The sequence below is a fragment of the Manacus candei genome, unplaced genomic scaffold, assembly GCF_025592945.1.
Source record: "Manacus candei isolate 608988 ecotype Guabito, Panama unplaced genomic scaffold, ASM2559294v1 h1tg000020l, whole genome shotgun sequence".
Taxonomy (NCBI): Eukaryota; Metazoa; Chordata; class Aves; order Passeriformes; family Pipridae; genus Manacus; species Manacus candei.
Genome location: NW_026138068.1, coordinates 4,949,311 through 4,969,845, shown reverse-complemented (window position 1 = coordinate 4,969,845; position 20,535 = coordinate 4,949,311). Strand labels below are relative to the sequence as shown.

The window sequence follows — 20,535 nt, the reverse complement described above, 5'->3', positions numbered from 1 at the left end:
CATTGGAGTCTGAAATAACATCTTTCTGTGTTAGGACAATTTGATGATGTGTTCTAACAAGTAGCTGTTCCAGATATTGTGTGCAAAAGTCAGGATGTCAGATGGTGCCAAAGACTTAATACCTTTAAAATAGCAAAATTTCAAGTAATGTGGCCTAGAAGTGCTTTGCAAAACCAGTGCTCAGTAGAGTGAATCCAGAAGGGCTTCTTGTTCCAAACATTTCTGTGCCATTTTGTACCTGAAGAGCATGAGTTGAAAAAAAATGGTTAAAAAATCTCCTCCAATTTGACTAAGGATCTCAGCTGGGTGTGTGTCAAGGGAATAAACACAACTGCTTTCACTTATAGAAAGTTCCACCATTTAATAATATCTAGGTTAAAAAAACCCATGGCATAGATACCCTTTAGAGCACAGCTTTTATTTTTATGGATCCTGTAGCAGCTGTCAAATGTGTTCAACTACTTCTCTTGTTGGTATCAGCACCACACCCTCACCTGTGTCACCCTCCTCAAAATTGTTGCATAAGGAATATGGAATATTCCAGCCTCTTCATGTTTAGCTGGAAAAGAATCATTAGTGCATCTCTGCATGTAAGTCTGTGATTCAAATATTTTATTGTTTTGGTGTGTATCTGACACAAGCAGCATGGCCAAAGTTTTGTTGGGTCTTCCAAGCCAGGCCAGCTTTCAGGAGGAGATGGCTCCTCTCTGCTCTTGGAACTTCTCAGGATGGAGTTCCCAATGACTTTCAGAAGGTTTCAGGGATCAGGACTTTTTCATTTTATCTACAAGTGCACAGACTTCTAACCTTCCCCTTGCAGAAACTTGCAGCTGACAGCCCTCAATCTACTGCAGTGCTGGAAAACTTGGCACAGACAAAAATCTCAGGCTGGGCTATTTTAAGCATGTCTGCCAGGCTCCATAAAGAAAAGGTGTAATCCCTTTCCAGGCTGCTCAAACTAACCCCTGAATTCCACAGCTAGTTCAGAAATTTAGGCCTTTGAATAATATGTTTGGGCTTTGATTATTTGGTGCTGGTTTAGGTTTTTTTAATCAGAAATAGGAAGAAGGTCTCCAAACTTACTGAACAATTTATGAACAGAGAAAATGGTATCAGATCTATTCACTGATCTCCTGCTTTATGATCTGTCAGGTTTTCTATTCTTGGCAAGATAAATCTGGATTTTTGTTTCTAGTTATAAAGATGGACTTGAAGTTGTCTTCATATTTCAAGCAAAGTTACTTGCTTAAATGTTGGATCTCTTAGGCTGTTTCATTACCTTCTTGGCTATTTGTTTGTTTGTTTGGTCTTTTTAATAGTTGTGTGTAATTCTTATTTTTCTATCAGAGCAATAATATCTTAATCTTCCTGAAGTGTTGCCTAAAGTGCCAAGTTCCTTTTCTGCAGGAGGATTTTAGAGGCTTGCAGAGAACTATCTTTTTGTTCAAAAGCCCCTTCTAAAGCAGCAGCAAACATTGCTTCATACCACTGCTGCTTTACTGAGACATTGTCTGCACAGAGGGAAGAAGCACCATAGACAAACAGCTCTGCATGTTTTTTTCTCATTCTTTGTAACAAATTGAAATAATTGAACTGGGAAGTTCTGGTAGCTGATTTCAGACTATTTATTTCCATGATGAGCTACTTCTGGGAACGCAGGTCTGCTGGTAAGATTCATAATTTGAATATATTTACAAACGGCCTCGTGTTCCCTGGAATCAAGGAAAGTAATCCTGGTTTAATGTGGAGTGACTCACAGAACCTGTAGTTCTCACACCCTCAGTAGTGGTGCTCTCTAGTTTGGGGGGGATTTCCATGCAGGGAAATCCCTTTCAATTATTCAGTGCATTCCATTCTCTGGCTTTGTTTTTGCCATTTATGGTTCAAATGTGATGGTGTCGGTCGTGGACCAGAAGCACATGAACACAATTAGCACATTTAATTACCTCTCTTGTTTGGGGATGAACACCAGCCCTGGACTGAAATGAAAGTCCAGATTGCCTGTGGTTTTAAAAATATAATGTGGTACAAGAAGCAGCTTGTGTAGCAGCTTGAAGGGTGCAGTGGATGGTAGTAGCTAAAATATTGCAAAAGATTTAGGTTACCCCTAAGACAGTGATATCTCAGGATTGTACACCTGAAAGTAGGGCTAGGAACTGCTGGTATTCCAGCCCTGGGAAGACTGGATGATGGAAAAGCCAATCAATGAAGAAAGTAGTTTTAAATATGTACCAGTATCCAGAAAACAGGTGAGTGAGCTACAGAAATGGCTGCTAACTATTCAAACTATTCCAGTAAAAATTGCCTTTAACAGTCGTGGTCAGTAAAAAGCAGGCAGGCAGTCCAGTAAGAGAAATCTGAGGCCTCTGGTTAGTATGTATTTGATAAGGATCCTTAAAAGGTATAATACTGAAAGATGTGTCACAGAGGTATTGTTAAAGAGTGATTTTTACTTCAGTTTCTCCAACTGCCCTGGGACAGCAAGATATGCCTTCCCCCAAAATAACGTTGGACGGGGTTGGATCCCAGTTTTGGTTCAATGGGTGTGTCAGAATGGTCCCTTCCCAAAAGTCTGGGAATGCCAGCTTAGTAAAAGTGTGATTAGGGGGAGTTTGCATTCCCACAGCTGAAATTTGAAATGGCTCTTCCATTTTTGCAGCTGTAGGTTTGTTAGGCACGTTCCAGGCCCATATGTGCATCAGAACCTTCACAAGAAACCAGAATTCCTCTCCAAAGGCAGGAGGAATTCTATTTGCAAGGATTGGAATGACTCAGGGGTCTTTGAAAGTGTCATTAGGTTCATTTTAAAGCAGTCTTTTTTCATCTAGTAACCTTATGTAGTGTGCATCCATGGAGGAAAGGAGTCGAATTCATTCTCTAAATGTTAATACACTAAAGAAATGAGAAAAATTGACCCTATCCTTGAAAAATCATTACAGTAAGGTAAATCACATTTAGTATGACATCTGATGAGCTAGAAATGAAACTGTCATCAAGTGACTTAAACCAAGAAAGCACTAGAAGATGTTCTTGATCTCCTGAGATTCCAAATATTACTTGAGAATATTGGTTTTCTGTTATTGACTCTTCTAGACTGGGCAGTGTTCATGTATCCCAGCCCTGGTGCCCAAAGGCCTGAATGCATAAGGATGTGCCCTGGTTTCTGAGTTAATTTTGCAATAGATATGTTTGGCATCCAGCTCATGTACATGATTTAATGAGCTCTGTGTAACCTACCAAAAAGCAAATGTGGTTAGAGCAGTTCTTTTTGCTCCCCCACTCAAATGTTATGGAACACTGGGGAAAGAAATGGAGCATTTATGGCAAAATTTTCAGCCTGTTTACATTTTTGGATGAATGTTAGTTAGAGGCAGAAGCCTGGAAACACTGGGTATTATCTTGCATTTATAAAGTAGATACTGTTCCAAAGGATTCCCAAGCATGTTATAAAACTAAATGGGATTTTCAAGAGTAAGTTTTAGATAAGAATTAAATCTGCTGGGGAGGGAACAAATCAGATGAAGAAAATCTATTGCCCCGTTCTTCAATATATGTACAGAGAGTGGTAGGATTATTTTTCTCTCCACTGATAAATATATTTACCACTCTCATTTTGCAGTTTCCATCAGAAGACTTTAAAACACTTCTGGGAGGTGGATGTCATTGTCCTGTTCTTGTAGAAAAGGAAACTGAGGCAGAAGGACACAGGATGACTTTTACCACAGTCACACTGGAAATCACTGTGGAGGCAGAAGGGAATCCTGGTTTTCCCAGATCCACATCAGATCTTTACTACTGGTCTGGCCTAGTGGAGGCCAGATTTAAATTAATATAAATAAAACTCAGTATGTGCCCAGGAATCCATGGAGAGAAGGCACTTCAAAGTAGCTGAGAGTGTGACTGTGAGTTGTGATGCTCGTTTGTGTGTGGAACAGATCCCCTTTGTTTTACCTTTAGAGCAGCAAGCAGTGGTTCACTGGGGGGAGTGCAGCTGGGTTTGCTCTGTACTGCTGTCCCTTCACAGGAGATTCCCACACTGCATTGGACACTCCAAGATAAATCATTTACTCAGGGCTTCTTCTTTTACTGAATCCACATATTTTATAAAGTTCAGACCAGCCACAGTGTGAATGTGGAACAAGTATCACTTTTCTTTGGTGCTGTCAACTCTGGAATGTCCCTCACATCCTGGTCAAAGCTATGTGACGTGCAAGGAAATTTTCAAATATATGTGTGTATATTTGTATTTTTTAAAAAATTTTTTTCTCTTTTTGAAGACAGTTTTCCCCTATAGATAGGACAACTTGTGTGAAAGATAGCTGAACTCAAATGCTTTGTATTCTCTGTTGCTTTATTAATCATGGTTAGCTGGATGTTTTCTATGGAATCAGCAGATTTCATTTACAGGAGAGGCTTGGTAAAGACATAATCATGCACTGCACAGAAATAACAAAACTCATAACTAGGACTAAAAATTAGTCCTAGCTAAGGAATAAAGGCTGAAAAGACATAACTACCTCCTGTTGCTACTCTAATAAATGGCATCTACTAAATAATGGCAGTAGAGGATACTATCTAAATTCATTTAGTTTTGAGAGCTGTATTTGAATCTTGTGGGTAGTTGCCACGTTTGGGGTGCTGTGCAGAGAGAAGGTGTCAGACAGTGGCTTCTTCTTGTGGCCTCTCTAGTCCCCAGTGAGGCAAGAAATGACCCAGAGGATTGATGCCATCCTGGGTGATCACAGGGGAAGAGATAATTGTTGAGAAATGAGCTGTAGACCTTTCTTTCATTAGGTGCCTTGAAAGTATGAGCCAAGCTGTGCATGTCCTTGTACAACTCTTGCAATGTGTGATTCCCATTTCTCTGTGAAAATTGGAAAGGAGGAACGATGAACTGATTTGCCCAAGTTTACACAGAATATCTAAATTTAGCCAAGGAGTTTCACCTACCTCTTTTCATTCTTGGCCCATTCCATATCCAATTTCCTACCTTATAGGACCTCACGCTTCAGTTTGCTAGGACCACAGCTACCATATGTAATTACTATTTAGAGGTAATCAGAAGGTCATTCAGGGTATTATATAGTGTAATATTTCTTCTAAATAGAACTTACCCCTTTTGCACAGCTCAGGCTGAGAGCTCTGTTAGTTGGACTCCTCCTCTCCCTGCCTTTCCCCACGGATCCAGTATATTCCTCCAGAGTGACAAACTCACTGTTTCACCTGGTTTGGAGTGAAGCAGCAGAACTCATGTCGTGTCTCAGTGGAAAAGGGTACTGTCATTGTGAGGGAGTGGTGTCCTTCTCTGTGAGTGGAAGCTTTTAGAAACGTAGACTATTGTACAGGAAACAAAAGAGATTGTTTCCATAGCTACTTAGGTTCCATCATGAAATTGCTCCTGGGAATTACTGGAAATCAGAGGGTTTGTCCTCCCTGTAACCCTGGAATCCTGTACATATATTGTACTCCTAAGACTAAGCATAAAAAAAATGAGATGCTTTTCTTTAGAAATCTCAAGTTTTCTGGGAATCAAGAGAGCATGACTGAAAGCAAAAAAAAAAAAGGAGGATGCACATGCTTGGGCAGTTTTTCATGAAAATTAAATTGTTTTTCAGCAGCTCAGCATTACTTTTAAAAAATTCTTTTTTCATGAGAAATATTTTCACCTGAACTGTGGCCAGTGGGATCTCAGAGGCACCTTCATTTATAGTAAGTTATTCTTGTGGCAAAACATAAAATATGCGACAAAGTCCAAGACATTATAACAATCTAAATATGAAATGTATTGTGCAGTGTTTAAATAGATCAGTATCATTAAGGACTCAGTACTTTGGGGAAGGATTTGACCCCCTTTTTTCCTGAAGAAGAGTCTTCTCTTGCTGGCGTGATGCTCCCCTTGAGAATGCTTACACATTTGGAACGACTGAATATGCTTAGAGATAAAATAATAACTGATTACACACAGTGCATTTTTATTAACACTGCAGTAATGCAGGTCACCTTCAAAAATAGATTCCTTTTAGAAAACAAGGAGAATGGCAGTCAAGCTATGATTGTAGGCAAATAATCATCTTAAATACTTACTGCCTATTTTGTTTTTATAAAATAATATGCTGGAATAAGTCTTGTTTTAATGACACTGGAGGGAGGTTGGAGGTTTTCAGATAAGAGGAAAAAGTTGGCATGCAATTTTCAACCAGGATTTGTGAATTATTCGTCGTTCTATATAATCCTTGATCTCCTTTGTAAAGTGCTAGGGCTGATACTGTTAGCCCTATTTTACAGATAATGAGAAAGTGGCATGGGGACTTAATAACTTGCCCAGGAAGTTCAGTCAAATTAATTGATAACATAAAATATCAAAACAGAAGTGGATTCAGCCCCCACAAATTCAAGCAGAGGTTTGCAAAGCCCCGTCTCATTCTGATGAGAAACCATATCTATTTGTGCAATTGCAACACAGGACTTATGGTTAGCACATATTCCACCTCCATGTCTGTCTTCCTGTACTTGTGGTGAACACAAATCCATGGATTTGTTTTGTCTTTTTGCCGGTCTTGTTGTTGTTTGGTTGCATTTTGTAATAACAAAGAAAAACAGCTGCATACACAGCAATACACAAATATTTGGGGAAATTCTAGGACAGCAGTACAGAAATGCATGGCTTTTCCCTGCCCTATAATACCGTTATCCTGTTGCACAGTTTCTTGGCATGACTGTTTCAGAAATGGCTGTGGAACCAATTAATAATAAATTATTGATATTGGCAGCTGCTGTGCAGTTTTCCCCAGCTGTTACTCAGACATACCACATCTCTTGAACTCTGCTCTAATTTACATAAGTGGCAGAATTCATCATAAAAACAAACAAGGTATTTTTCTACATCCTTTCAGTTTGATATGGGAAAGTTCCTTCCAGGCTCCTTTAGTTAAGTGACAAGCTGATCCTTTCTTGCCTATTCTAATGTCTTAGTGTTGAACTTCACTTTAAAATTCCATGTTAATCCCCTATGAAGATACTTACAAAATCAGTCTAAGTATTTGAAAGTTTTGCAGACAAACCTGGGGTTTAGTTTTCCTGAGAGGAAATCAAGTCTCACAGTTCAGGCAGGGATTGCTAGAAAAGAACTGTTCTCAATTGCATGCTCAAAATAAAGCACTTTTAATCTCTGTGTGATATTATTAAACCCAATCCCAAAGGAATTTCTTTCTTAACCTTGTGGTCTTCCCCTTTAAGCTGGCTTTGTTTGGAAGGGATCAGGTTCTGTCTTCCCAATCAAAACTGATTCTGACTCCTTCTCCAGTCCTGCTCATCCAAGCCACTGCAATCTCATGAGCAGCAGCCACAGCCAATTATGCAGCCAGATGTTGTTTTCTGAGAAGATAATGAAATATCCCCCCTCATGGCTTCAGTCAAGTCTCTGCTCAGGTACTGGTGCTGCTAAATTGGTAAAGCAGGTGGGAGATTCAGAAGAGAGCGACTGTGTAATCTGCTCTCAATATTCCTTCTTTTCCCAGAGTTCTTTGTTTATGTTGGCTGGTGCAGAAGGTACAGGCTTGACAACCTGTTGTCAAGTATCATTTCAATTTGTGTTTTAAGGGTGACTTGGCTACTTCTGTTTGTAGGATGTCTGTGCAGCCATGGGAGGGTTGAACGTTCCCAAATGTCTCCCTGAAGCAGTGTCTGACTCTCCCAGCTGTAGGATGAATGCCATAAATAATGCTGGTTAAGAGGTGTGATGTTCTGGAGTTAGTTAATCCAGCGGAAGGAGCAAAACAAACCCCATTCTGTCAGAGAAACAAAGACCTCCAGTTTCCACAGGAGATCTTTATGAGAACATATCAATCCTTCACCTGCTGGGGCCATTTAAAGAAAGTTCTGTTGCTGTACAGCACTGCCAGGACTTCCTTCTGCAGGTGCACCCACACACCACGTGCCCCAGCTTGGTGTGGACCCACGGAGGCCAAGGGTCTCCAGCAGGACAAAGGGTGTGGTCACAAAAGTGCAGTAAAGAGGTTTTATTTCTGAAATGCTGGTCTGCTTCTAAATCTGAGAGGATTATTATCTTTCAGAAAGATGGGAATTATTTTCTTTCTGATTTTTTTTTTCCTTTTCATGATGCTTCAAGTTAAAAACGTATTTTTAAGTTGTTTGCATGTGTCAGTTTTCTGATCTGAGGGAGGATGGACTTGGATTAGGTGGATCTTTCCCAGTAAAAAGCTTTCTGACAATCCCTGAAAATACTGCATTTATATGTTTTCTATTACATAGCTGTAAATCTATTACATCATGCCTCCCCACCTTAGTAAAAAATCAGGGCTCCAGAATGTGAAATGCTGCCCGAGTTTTCTGAATCTTAGCATAACATCAAAGAAAATTCAGTAGCTTTATCCTCTAACACCTCCACACAAAACACAAGTGCTCAGCCCCCATCTGAAACCGCCAGACTGTTATAAAACTAAACTAAAGCTGAACATTAGCAAGCGTGCTCCTCCTCACACACACAAAAAAAAAATCTCGATTTTGCTCAAGATGAAAGTTGTAATTATTTTAAGATAACATACAGCGTTAGCGCCTGTTGAACTACAACATTTATAAACCGTGAGTCTGCTGACAGTTGGCAGCAAGGCTGGATTTTGATTAAGTAGGCAAGAAACACTGGAAAAATGAAAAATTCTGTTGAGCCTCTGTATTTATCTCTTCTCCAGACAGAAGGGTGGGCGAGCAGCTGCCTCCACAGATGAGCATAATGCTGCTCCTTGGCCAACACGCGTTTCAAATGGATTAAAGGAGCCCAGGGTTTATTTTAATTTGTTTTTCAGGGGAAAATATAGAAAGGGGGGAAAATGGGAGAGGAGATATTAACAACCTAATCCCAGCTAGCCATCCAAAGACTTGAAGTTTCATTTTGTCAGAGGTGAAATGTCCAGTTTCTATGTGTGATTAACTATGTATTTGTTTGTAAAAGTCTAAAAAGGTGTTGAGAGAACTCAGCTTTGTTACCATCCAATACCCCACCAGTATATGATACAAAATTGGCCAGGAATTTTCTGATAAGTGGCTCTTGCTTGAGTGTCATTTCTTTGTAAGGAATAGAAATTATGGAAAGTTTAAGATATTCCATTAAAATCGTTGTGCATCCATGAATTTATCACATAAGTGCAAGTAAGAATCTATGAGAAAATCTGCTGAGCTTCTGCTTACCCAGTTGGTGACTGAGAATATTAAAACCCTTCTCTTCAGGATGCTTCACTTCATCCTTCATCCTTTTAATGGTTCAAAACCACGGGAGGGTCCTCAGGGGCTTGACATTCCATTCCAATCCAATTGTAGCAGATTTTTGGAAACTTTTCCATTATTTTATAAAATTGTTTCTTTGTTTCTTGAAATTTACACATGGTAAGGTTACCAAAGGAAGATTTTGAGGAATAAATAAATAAATTCAAGTGCCATGGGTAATATGAAAACCATGTTCTCATCTGACAAGTAAAAGATATGGTTGGAAATGTTCAGATTTGAGATGTTTTTCATTCTTAAACTAGATCCTGAACCTATAGTATGGAGAGATGGTCTTAAGTCTTACAAGTGGCATTGCAAGTGCAAGATAGAGTCTGGATTTTATTGCTAAAACTCCCTAAATGGTGTACACTCCTAGATGAAGATGATTTCAAAGGCATAGATGTTCTCAATATTGGGAGCTGCTGAGCAGAGCCTGAGCTGTGCGTGAAGCTTGCAGAGATTTTAATCGGTGAAGCAAAATTTCTGGAGAGGATTCAATCTACTCATCCCTTTTGGGACCTTGAATTTTCTAAGCTGATCTTAACAGTACCTGACATGGCCAAGTACAGCAGCAGTGTTTGAGGATGATCTTACCAACCCTGAAAAACAGCCGTCGTGATTTAAGTTTTAATACAGCTTTTCACTGCAGTCTCTGCTAACTAAGTGTCCCATCTGGCTTGGCTGGTGTTTATCCAAGTTTTCTTATTTTTTGACCTGTCAGTGCAGATGTGAATTGTGTACTTAATTATTACTTATTTTATTAAGCAGAAGCAGTGAAATGGAGCAATGCTAGTTTGATAGCTCTGGAAAAGGAGGTTGGCAGAAAAAATTTCAGGTCTGTTCTTACTGTCATTCCAGTCCTGCAACAACCAATTAAAAATTGCTCAACGGTGTGGTAGAGATGATGCTACCAATCTGCCTCAAAGCCAGGGACTCAGAAATGGATCCTATTCTATTGAACTGATATAGAGAATATCTCCCTGCCAGATGTTTATAGGCATGTTTAAAAATAGTAGATACTGTTTTCTAGGCAGACAGTCTTTCATATACAAGATACATGTGATTTAAGGATTTCACAAAGCAGCATAATTTGTCCATTTACAGTGAAAAGCTAAAATACCAGATGGCAGCAACTAGCCCAAGGTAACTGTGCAGACCAGCAGCAGAGCTGATAATTGAACTTCTGAACTGCAGTCAGTGCTCTACCCTTTAAGTTACATAAATTGTTACCGATAAATGTCACTAATGGTCTCCCATGTCCATTAACTCTCACACTACAGCAAATTGTCTGCTCACAGTAGCACAGAAAATGTGACTTCCAAGTGCTCACAATGTGCAGATGAATATGGTGATGAAAGAAGAAAGCAGACATTTGTGATCACACACCAGTCAGCCCTCGGCATAGCGGGTCTGTGTTTGGGGTGTGGAGGGTGAGCCATGCACGAGATGCCCTGTGAAAGAAGGCAGATGGATTGCTCTAAAATCTCCTTTAAAGATATAAATAAATAATTTGGGGAAATGGAACTTATTGGTGGGACTGAGAAAGGGAAATCAACATAAAGAATGACAGGGGAGAAAGGCCATGAGGAGAAAAATAGAGCCCAGCTTGTGTTGCTCTCTGACCTGAAATACAGTCGTGAGCCAGTCAGGTGAGAAATCTGCACAATCTTAAGAGTAAAACTCAGCTGTCATCTCATGATAAAAGTGACTGGTGCCTCTGGGAATGAAAAACAAGCTCTAGCTAAGCAAATGTTTGTCATCACATAGTGTCGTACGTGCTTTTCATTTACATGTTGCTTTTTTTCCCCCCCTTTCAAATTGCACCCATAAGTCATGGGGGGAAAATCTCAATATTCAACTTCATTAGGCAAAATTATTCTTTGAAATTCAGGGCAAGGAGCATATGGAAATTCCTACAGCAAAGAACAGACACTACCCCCAGAATAAAAATCAGCACTGTGCAATATTGGAATGAGTGCCATCATGGGTTATTTTCAATCAGACCATGACACGATTGAAATTCAATTAACTCTTCTGCTTTGAAGGGCCAAGCAGCTTGGAGAACACAAAGTTACACCATAAGGATTAAGAGAACAAAGAATCTATGTTGATTGTTGTTCTTGGTAATTCTCTTCTGGCTTGATGCTTATAACCTATTCTGGGAGCCCCAGGGTTATCTACAGTAAATATTGTTTATGCTGTGGTTGTGCAGCTGGTCTGTGCTTTTGGATTTCTTGATCAAAGACATGGTATGGACAATTGATCTCTTAAGTAGCCAGAACATCTTTGGTAGAATCAACCTTGTTTGTAACTTGCCCTGCATCTCTGATTTGTAGTGAAAACTTGTTGAGTGAATGACTTCAGATCTAGTTTGCATGTTCTTCTTCTTCTTTTAGCCTGTATTTTCCTTCTTTTTTAATTTTTGTTTTGAAGATATACAACCTTTTTTTTTCCATAGGAAATGCATCTACCCAGTGAGTAAGAAATAACACAGGTAGAAAATATATCTGCTTTCTCTTTCACTGCTATAGTGTTAAAAAAAAACTTGTCCTCAAAAGAATCCCTTGTCCAGGAGTTCCACTTTGATGCAACTGTAGGAGCTTTGATAGAGGGAGCACTTTATAGATGCAGAACCTGATCCTGTGCATTTTGTGACCTTTGTCAGCAGAAGCAGAGGATATCACTTTAATATCAAACTTTGCATAGTTGACTGGCAGTTCTCTGAATGCCTCTGAGCCATCCTTGGCTACTCCACCTTCAGAGTAGAGATAATTTTTTTTCCATAATTTCTTACATCACGTAGCTCAACAGATGTGTTTGGTAATGTGGATCCTCCTGGAATGATGGTCTGTGCTTCTCAGCTGAACTGTAATTTCCCATCCTTGCAAGTAAATCTTTACACATTTCCACCAGGATGGAGAAGTCAGAGTTCCAATTTCAGTGTGGAAGCAAAGGAAATGTTGTTTTTGCAACCAGCAGAACTTGAGCTTGAGGAAAGCTTATGTTGAAATTTGTGTTGCTAAGGGGATAAGCCAGATTCATTCTTCGCTTACTCCTTTGTAAATATTTCCTAATTCACCTTTTTAATATGAATTCTATTCCTTTCTTATACACCATTTCAATGCATAAATGTGATTATCAACACTTTTTAAAAATAGTAACTTGTAATGAACACAGCACTGTAATAGAAACAAACTGATTTTGAATTCCATTTTAGGGCTCATTCAATACAAAAATAGGCTTTAGGCATATATACAATCTTTGCACATGCCCCCACACTAACAGAGATATAATGCAACCTTTTGTTAATGGCTCTAAAAGCAACTATAGCAAAATAAACCCCTTTAGGATAGAGAGATGTATATAATTAGAGTTGTAGATCTCAGATTAAGTCATTTATCTTTGACTCCTTATGAGATGCATTGTCCTGTGCCCCTGCATACAGTTTGTACTCTAGCAATTGCACAGAGGCAATTGCTAAAAATGCCTTTGCATTCTCTGGAAATTAGAATTTAAATTTTGTCCTTTCAAACACTCAGCAAAGAATGTCTCTGAAATTATCATTCAATAGGTAACATGGGATTATTGCCACATCCATTTCCTTCAGCTCAAACTAAAAGCTGTTCCAAGCACGGTCAGTTCAATCAACGTTTTCTCTTGGAAATCCATAGCCTGCAGGCTGGCTTGCTCCTCTCATTGTATTACTAGTTTGCTTTTTATTTTTAAAGACAGTCACATATTCTGCAGCCCAGACTCATTGGAAGGTTGCTATGTTATAATAGACTGTGCTGTGGCTGAAAATTAAGAAAATAATAAACAGTTATTCACTGCAAACTCAATAATAATGCCTTACAGATGGAGTGGGATGGAGCAGCATGTTTCATTTGGGTTATTAAATTTAGATAAGATCTTAAGAAGGCCTGACTTCAATTTTCATGAGAGTCTGGCTCCCTCTGTCCAGAAGTACCTGAACACAGAGCCACAAAAATTCTTAGAAAGCAAGAACCTGATGCATTTTTTCATCGCTCCTGGTGGGGTGTGAATATGTCCTAAGTCCTTACCCTCACCTGTGACCTCCCATCGTGCTCACAGGGCTCAGTTCATTACTGCTGGCATTGAGGAGTTGCTTTCTGGGCCTCAAGCTGCTGCAAATAAAAGTTGAAATTGAAACTTGTTGAAATTGTAGTTACATCACTCTTCCTGTCCTTGGTTTTCTTTATGACCTAATGCTTCAGAATCTCCTTTCGTGCACACAGGCATTTTGCCATTGTGATCAGGGTCCTTTGCATTGTTTTCAGGAGCTGAAAAATCCAACTTTCAGAGTCTTTACCTGTGATTTACAACATTTCCATTTATTTATAAGAAATAAAACCTACAAGTGATCACAAAGAAAGAATTCCATGGGGGATAATATTGTCTGATTTCCAGCCTCAGTGCACCTCTTTTGCTGAGCAGATCTCAGTGTCAAGTGCACTTTCTGGAGGAGAGCACTCAGAAGGTGCTGTAAAAGTTTTTGGTATCTTTTACTGCTCTTTGTTCTTAGGCTCAGTGAATGCATGAAAACTAGACAGGTACTGTCCTCTTCCAAAAAATTCTCAATGCACATCAAAATGGACTAATTATCTTTAAAAAAGCACTTGCTCCCTTTATAGAAATTCCAGCTATTGTTGTCAGGCTGAGAAGTAATCAAGCAAAAGACTTCAGTGTAGCTGAATACAATTGATTATGTTTGAAGGATTACAGGCAATTTAAGGCATGGTAGGAATACACTTCCTTTTTTTCTATTTTCAGCTATTTTCCAATTACAAAGTACTCCTGTCCTGGCATGAACATCTGCATTCATTTGGCAAAAGACACATTTCTCATAGAACAGCAAATTTTCCAATGGTATTAAAACCTTATTTTTTCATCCCCAAACTTGTATAGACAAGAGAGAAGAAAAAAGGAAAATGATGTCATCTCTGATGTTGCAATAAGGGCTTTTATTCAACTCTTGATTCTTCGTGTTCCTTTCAGCACTGAACGACCCAACAGTGCCTCATGCGTTCAAAAAGCAACATTTGCACTGAGAGCAGGGCTGTGGAAACCTGACTGTCCACTTTCTCCTCAATACAAAGGCTAATCCTGGCACAATTTCATGCACTGAGTTAATTTTTTCCCCATCCAGTCCTACCTGTATGAAGTGCAGGGCATCCTCAGCTCTCTGTGTGATAATTAGGAGCTGGGAGAACTCTCAGCTTCACTGATTTCAGCTTTCCTTCTGGTCAGTCTCCTGAATTAAGGGCATTAATATCTCAACTGAAGCTTATGTGAAACTGTGTCATATTCCTGTGAGATGAGGTCACAGAATTGGCATGTTCCTCCTATGTATGTCCACAGAATAACAGAAAGCTGCTGCTCTTATTTAACCCTTTTTTCATTCTCTTTTAAGGAATTGTTATTCCCCTACAACCTAAAGAGTTATGCAGAGGAAGGGAGAAAAATGGAAGTAAAAAATTTTGGCTGCTTTAAAAAAAAAAAAAAGGAATAATCTTTTTAAAAATATGAAATATCTGTTGAGTCCTAAGAGCAGAACACTGCAGGGTACACATTAATGACCTGTTAATGCACTTCTAAGGTGGTAAATGCACCATTAATGCTCCCTTGTCAAGTCAACTTGTATAATTTATTCAAATTCACAGTCAGGGCATGGTGGAGGAGGGAAGCAACACCATAGAAATGGTGTTGTAGACATTAACATCACAGGTCTTACTGTTTCTTGGAGGTGACTCTTTACAGATGTTCTCAGTGATACCTCTTCCAGAAGGACTGTGACCAGAACATCTGCCAGGGGGACAAGGTTGAAACATTCACACCCTTAAGCAAAGAAACTACTTCCTCCCACGCTCTTCTGCAGCTCATTTTCACATCAGCAGCAACCCTTCAATGAATAATTTGTTTCCTGGCTTCACCCACAACAATTCCATTTGATAGACCCAACTTGAGGATGGACCTATTTCTTTCCCTGATCATGTCAGTGTGCAGGTCACAGGGGGAAAGGCTGGACAGGCATTAAGGTTTGGCTGATCAACCTCCTCTTCCTGGGGCACCATCAGCAGGTTCTCCCAAGGCTGGACTGCTGTGGCTGTTGTCCAGGCCCACAGAGATGGTGAAGTGATCCTCCAAGCCTGGCAGGACCTTGGGGTGGTCCCTCTGTCTGTGCAGTGTTTCCAGGCTTCCCGGCTCCGCCCTGTGGCACAGATAATCCACAGACTCCTGGAGTTCATCTCCCCACTCCTGGGCATGAGAAAATATACCTGTATGATTTGTGTCAGATGTTTGCCTGGCATATTCCTTAAAAACTTCAAAGGCAGAGATTCCACATCTCCCCACACAATCTATTTCAGGGTTTAGTTTTACAGAGCGTTCTTATGTTTAAGTTAATTTTCCCCTGTTGCAGATGAGGCCCATTACTATTACTCCTCCCTAAAATAAGCACACAAAAACTGCTTATTCCTTTTCTCCTTTGCAGCAGCCTTTTATGTACTTTGAAGGCTGTTATCCCTTCTTTTAGCTGTCTCTTCTCTAGTCTGCACAGCCCCAGATCTTTCAGCCTCACCTCCTAAGTTTAGTGCTTTGATCTTTCTCACTCCAAGAATGAGTCAACTTTTTACCTGAAGTGTAGTTTCCAAAGCTTGATGCAGTCAAAGGAGAGTAGAGAATCACATGGCTTGGAGCTAAACTACTATTTGTGTTTCCTGTGTGGTTTGTCAAACTTTTGGTTCATGTTCTGCTTTTGACTCTCTATAATCTCAGGGTTTTTCTTTCTGCAGAAAAGGGACCGGCCTGTATCCTTCACTCTGCACTTGTAAAAGTGGTTGATCTTCAATGCAGAAATTTGCATTTGTTCTTTGTAGGTTACATCCTTTTTCGTGTTTCCTTATTTATTTACCTCTTCAGCTAAATAGCAGGTAATAAACAAGAGGAATGTAGTGACCCTCTGACCACAGCTGGAGAAAATTATTGTCTATCTCAGGCTTTGAGTGTGGAATTTTTACTTTAAAATTTTCCTAAATAGGTAACATTGGCTTTGCATCTCTTTTACATATAAACTTTAAAACTGTACTAGTTGCTTTCTCAGAGTCTTCAGTTATAATCTCAAAAATCCCTTAACAGTGATGCTGATCTTTTCTTCCTTATAAAATTAGGGGGGAAAAAATCCAGTATTTCAGGTAGCAAATATTAAGTTTGGTTCATATTTTTGATGTGACAAAAACGCTTGTTTTGCCCAAGAGGATCTAGGCTAACAGTGATGCGAATCTTAGTGCTGTTGAAGACTGTAGAAAATCTCCCATTTAGTGGATCCAGGTTTTCAAACATCTTTATTATGATCCTGCAGGTTATCACCTTGTCAGTATGTGTGTAGATTTTGTGGTTACAATGGGGAAAAGCTGCATCATCCACATGGGAAAGCCTGCACAAAACTGCCTTCATTGATGTGGCTTTACTTTTAAAATTAAACAATTTTTGGTACAAGTTCTGATTTCTGTCATGGATAAAAAATGGCATCACTTTTAAATAGGTTGTGAGGGTGTCACGGTATGTCATCAGTCACTAAAGAAAGTGGTTCTGTGGTCATACATGTGTTCCCAATATTAACATTTTCTGATTTTAAGCACTTTGATTAGTAATGCTGAGCAGAGGTGTTTGAAAGAGGAGAATGTACTTGACCGTACCTGTCCCCTTCAAAGTTCATAATGACTGAACAGCTAAATCCCTTCTAATGGATCAGAAAATGTGATCTATAGCTCATTACTGTGCTCTAAAACCATGGCAAATGGCCCATGACTGGTCTACAGAAGCATATTAAATACATATTGGCTTAAGATTTTTAGGAATGCCTGGTGACAAAGAAATACAGATGGATGACAGACACTTAGCACTTCCAAAAAAATGAGGTCTTTTGCCAACAGCAGATTTTTCACTTCTGAGTTTAGATCAGCTTAGATAAAGATTTTCCAGATGAGTCCTGCCCTGTGGATCTCTAACACACACTTGGACTGTTAAATCCTCATCTTTATCAGGTAGTCAAATGCATTTTATCACTAGGGATGACTGGTCCATCCAAGAACTATTCCATATAGATACATGTACACATATATATTTGTGTGTGAGGGAGCTTTGGAGGGTAGCTGTGCGAGCTGCAGGGATATCTGAGCTTTTGAGACATCATATCCATGGGGTTGGATCAGCATCTTTTTGTTCTCTCCCTGTGCTCCACTGTGCGTGGTGGTGGCAGAGGGACAGCCAGGAGGGTGCTGAGAGACCTGTTGGCATCACTAACGATGTGGAACTGCCAGAATGGGCCCAGGGAAGCTTGGAGAGCAGCACCCACACACTCCTAATGAGGACAGAGGGAGGAGGGTGCCTGTGTGAGCACAGAGGCAGTGCCAGGCAGCTCCCGGTGGTGGGCAGCCCAGAGAGGAAACAATATTGTCTGTGTGGGATTTAAAGCTATGTCAGAGCCCTCCTTCCCCACAGAGCACTGTTCCATCTGCTGTTTAAGCAGAAAGTAGTCGTGTAGGTAGGTGGGAGAGGAAGTTATGCACCTCGGGAAAGCTGCTGTCCTGAGCTGGTTAAAGAGAGCTCGTGTGACAACAGGGGAGGCACACCTGTGTGTCACACAGCAGGAAGGGAGCAGCAGAAAATGCTGTGGAGGAGAAGAAATGCAAAGAGCCAGCCTGGGTGGATCCTGGATTGTGCAAAAAACAGGATTTTCCCTGACCTTCTTGGAGCTGAACCAGCTCACGTGGGAGCAGGACCCAGGTAGAAAACCCCTCCACAAATCAGTGTCAGCCCACTCCCAACTGAGGCCATTTCAACAGAAGCTGAGAGGCAAACTTCCTACCCTGACAGCTCTGCTAACCACTGACAAGGTGCCTTTTTTTAGGGGTTGAGGAGGGCACATAGCCAAAGGCATCCTACATTCCTTATGCTGAGTGCGAAGGTTGCCAAAATTAGCGCACGTACACAGAGTGCACAATAAGCCATTTCCCGCTTGATATGCCAAGAAGGCTGAGGAGTCTGTGAATTATGCTGCTAAGAGGAAGCACATACCCAGCATCTTGTCCATCAAAGCAGAAAACACCTCCAAACGGCAGCAGGAACGAACCAGCATTGCAAGGAGCTGTTTAAAACCAGCAGCAGAACCGTGCAAATCAGATTCTGAGCTCGTGCAGACAGCTCCAAACTCCCTGCCAAAAGTGAAAAAGCAGCGTACACCAGAGTGTAATCAAGCTCTTCAAATCTACTATGCAAGTGCCTCTGCAGTGGCTCTTTCTCCAAGAATCTGAAGTTCTGAGTGCTGTCTTAGGGGAGACATTTCACACTACTTCTGTAGGTACAGCAGCAAAATTGCTTTAGCCGGAGCAGCATCGCGTGGCTCTTTATTCCATTTTGCAGAGGTAATAAACATTAGCTGAATAATTTAGGTTGAAACATTTTACCCCATAAAATTTTTTTCCGTTGACAAACAGTTATTTCTGTCGTCCACAATAACCATTTTTAAGGACAGCAGAATGAAGCTGAGTTTTCCATTTAACAGTTTGAAACTTTTTTGTTTGTTTGTTTAGAAGACCTGATTTGTTCACACTGTGTGCAGTGTTTTAGTGTGGTGGTATTTGAAGCCAGGTTTTGAGGAAAAACATGACCCATTGGCAAGAAAAAGGAGAGAGGAGAGAGCTGGTATTAATTTTTCAAGCAACTGGCCCACTGTTTTAGCAATGAGGGGAAGAAAGGGATTTGACTTCTTACAAGAAACCTCTTTGATTTTTATGTATTTATATGGGAATCTGACTGGGAAGCTCATGGATGTGGAAGAGCATTAGGGCCTGCTTCTCACTCAGGTGCAGGTGGTCAGAAAGTTTCTCTGAGATGATAGAGTTAAACTCTCAGAAAAAGTGATAAAAGATCCAGGTTCATTGTTTCTGAAGAGGGTTACACTTGGAGAATGAGAGACAAAACATGATCAGTGGGCATCGCTCTGAGCAGGTAAAGCCCTGTTCCCAAATAGAAAATGAGAGATGTAGACAATTATTTAAAATATTATGGAAAAATGATCATGTTTTACACTGACAGATGATGTAGGTAAAGGGAGTTCTAATGGAAAACAATACAAAACCTCCTGTTTTGTTCTGTATTTGATCCTCCTTCACTGTGTTCACTTACTTAAACATACTTTCTTGAATTGCACCCCAGAGCATGTGGACTCTCCCCTTTGTGTGGCATTCACCCTGCTGACAGGCTGGGGCTTGTCTTTGGTCACCCAGATAGGATGAGCCACAATGATTAACAATATGTATTATTTCTTGGCTCTGCCTGTCCTTAAACTGATGACTCTGTGTATCCATCCCACAGCTGTTGGCACTGGTTCCACAACAGGTTGTGACCTGAGGCCTCCTGGGTATAAATAAGAGCAGCAAGTGTTCCAGGGCTCAGTGGTAAATATTATACTTCATGGCTCAGTTTTGAGCTTACGTGATGGATTGCTGGAGATAGAGATGAAAAACTTAAAAAAATAAATGGAAATATATGTGTTTAAAATGTTCTCTTTGATTGCAGAGGTCTAATATCTTATTGCATCTTTATTTTCATGGGTATGAGCCTATGGAGAATTTCCTTTCTAGGTAAGGCCAACTGCTAGTGAGTTTGTGCCTCATGAAAGTAGTTTCTTCACAACTATCTTGCAATTGAAGTATTGTTAAGCCCTTGTCTAAATATCGTGGTAACATTAAAAAGCACAGCAAGCAATTTCTTCCTTTTTTCTGTGCAACACTTGGTGGGTGTGGGCAAAATTCTGCCCTAAGTGTGCCAGCAGTGGCATTCTGGTGAGAACAGGGCTGTCAGACAAAGTTAGGTAGAGTTAGGGTGCCTTTAGTGGATAATTGCTTTTTAGGAAAAGTGAAGTCTGCTGCCTGTGATCTTGAGTTTCCTGCTACTGGGAAAGTTTGTGATCTGTAGGAGAGGTGTTACATGAACTCACTGGAATGTAGTCAGGAAGCAGAAGGAATTCCATGGCATGCAGTCTGCAGCAAGGGCTTTAATCTCTCCTGAAGTCACTTGAAGCTCTCTCTTTTTCCTCTTCATACACCATTTTAAACATGAACCAGCCTGTTGAATGCACACACACACACACACAGTGTTAATGGAACCCTCTGTGTGATATTCTTTAGAAGTTTGATGGGAAAGAAGCAGGGCTGAGATGAGAAGGCCCTTGCT

At 40.3% G+C, this 20,535-nt stretch overlaps 1 long non-coding RNA gene across 2 annotated transcripts in view; it reads left to right on the top strand.

Annotated features, from left to right (window-relative positions):
• LOC127470196 (uncharacterized) overlaps positions 1 to 19,805 on the top strand; it is a 122,126-nt gene extending 102,321 nt beyond the window's left edge. The window contains exon 3 of one of the 2 annotated variants that reach the window (XR_007904204.1): positions 19,675 to 19,805. This is a non-coding gene — a long non-coding RNA (uncharacterized LOC127470196). Of the gene's footprint in view, positions 1 to 3,619; positions 3,857 to 19,674 lie in introns of those variants that run through there. The other variant, XR_007904203.1, reaches the window with a different exon arrangement.
• The last annotated feature ends 730 nt before the right edge of the window (positions 19,806 to 20,535 follow it).